Raw genomic sequence first — 2048 nt, 5'->3', positions numbered from 1 at the left:
CGGATTCGCAGCTAAGCCCCCGAGTGAGAGGCTGGCTCACCACTCGGTAGGATTTTTCAAACTTAGGCGAGTACTAGACTGCAGCTAAGCCCCCGAGTGAGAGGCTTGCTCACCACTCGGTAGGATTTTTCTTTTCAACTTAGGCAAAACGGATTCGCAGCTAAGCCCCCGAGTGAGAGGCTGGCTCACCACTCGGTAGGATTTTTCTTTTCAACTTAGGCGAAACGGATTCACAGCTAATGCACCCGCTGGGGGATTTGGAACATGTAAAAAATGAACAACAATCATTCGGAAGACTGTAAAATTATGTCTTTGATAATCAAAAGAGGTATTTCTTATTACATCTCAACAGTCTGAATGCTTAAGAGTAAAAGGGACGGAGCAGCTCCGCATTCCAAGCGCGTGGCTCATCTTTATTGTGTTCGACATTGAAAAGACGATATGCTTCGTTGTGGAGCACTCTAGTGACGACGAAGGGGCCTTCCCAAGCAGGAGCGAGCTTGTGTGGTTTCTGCTGGTCCACTCGAAGAACCAACTCTCCTTCCTAAAATGCCCGACCCCTTATGTTTCTGGCGTGGAATCGACGCAGGTCTTGCTGATAAATGGTTGACCGAATCAAGGCCATTTGTCTTTCCTCTTCCAGGAGATCGACTGCATCTTGCCGAGCCTGTTCTGCTTCTTCTTCTGAGAAAAGTTCGACTCGGGGTGCATTGTGAAGCAAATCACTCGGGAGTACAGCTTCAGCTCCGCAGACCAAGAAGAATGGAGTTCGTCCAGTCGACCTATTAGGAGTTGTCCTCAATCCCCAAAGTACTGATGGAAGTTCGTCGACCCAGGCACCTGCTGCATGCTTGAGGTCACGCATCAACCGGGGTTTCAGTCCTTTGAGAATCAATCCATTTGCCCTTTCAGCCTGCCCATTTGACTGAGGATGGGCGACTGAAGCGTAGTCGACCCTCGTGCCTTGTGAAGCACAAAAAGCTCTGAACTCGTCAGAATCGAAGTTCGACCCATTATCAGTGATGATGCTGTGTGGAACATCATATCTGAATGTCAATTCTCTGATGAAACTTACAATTGTACTTGCTTCAAGGTTTTTAATGGGTTTGGCTTCAATCCATTTGGTAAACTTGTCGACTGCTACCAGCACATGGGTAAATCCACTCCTGCCAGTCCTCAAAGGCCCAACCATATCCAATCCCCAGACAGCGAAAGGTCAGATGAGTGGAATAGTCTTCAGAGCTAACGCAGGCTTATGGGACATGTTGGAGTAAAACTGACATCCTTCACATTTGTCTACTATTTCTTTCGCCATCTCGTTGGCATGCGGCCAGTAAAATCTGGCTCGGTATGCTTTGGTCACGATGGTCCGAGAGGACGCATGATGACCGCAGGTTCCCGAGTGAATATCATTGAGGATCATTCGACCTTCTTCTGGCGTGATGCATTTCTGGCAGATTCCAGTTACACTTTCTCTGAACAACTGACATTTTATCACAGCAAAAGTTTTAGATCGTCGGACGATCTGTCGAGCCTCTTCTGGCAGGTCTCGGTGCCATTGCCGTCGAAGGAGCAGCCCATGCGCGCCCACATGCGCGTGGTGTTGGTGTCGCCCGTGTTGAGGGTCCAGGGCTTGCCTGGGTCGAGCTGCATGCCGCCACCAATCGGCATAGCCGCCGGCTATATGGTGTAGGGGCAGCCATTGGTGATGTAAAACGTGGTGGCCTCGCTGGTGGCAGCAAGGAGGAGGAGCAAGAGGAGAGAAGGAGCGGTGAAGAGACACCCACAGCTGCCATTTGCGTCATGGTTCTTGCCTGCAGCCGCTGATTTGGATCAGAGGCTGAGTTGCAAAGTTGCAAGGACGATGCTACACAACGCGCGCGCGCGATGCAGCCGGATCTCGCGGCCGGACAGTTTAGGAAAGTGTCCACGTGATGTGCCAAAATGAGAAAGGTCCACCACCCATGCGTTGCCACGTCCAGCCAAAAGCAACGAAACAGAAAAAAAAAAAGGCAGCGATCCTCCCCCTCACGCACGTGATCTCACAC

This window comes from Triticum dicoccoides, chromosome 3B, assembly GCF_002162155.2.
Source record: "Triticum dicoccoides isolate Atlit2015 ecotype Zavitan chromosome 3B, WEW_v2.0, whole genome shotgun sequence".
NCBI lineage: Eukaryota > Viridiplantae > Streptophyta > Magnoliopsida > Poales > Poaceae > Triticum > Triticum dicoccoides.
Note: the sequence above shows the minus strand (reverse complement) of the source record.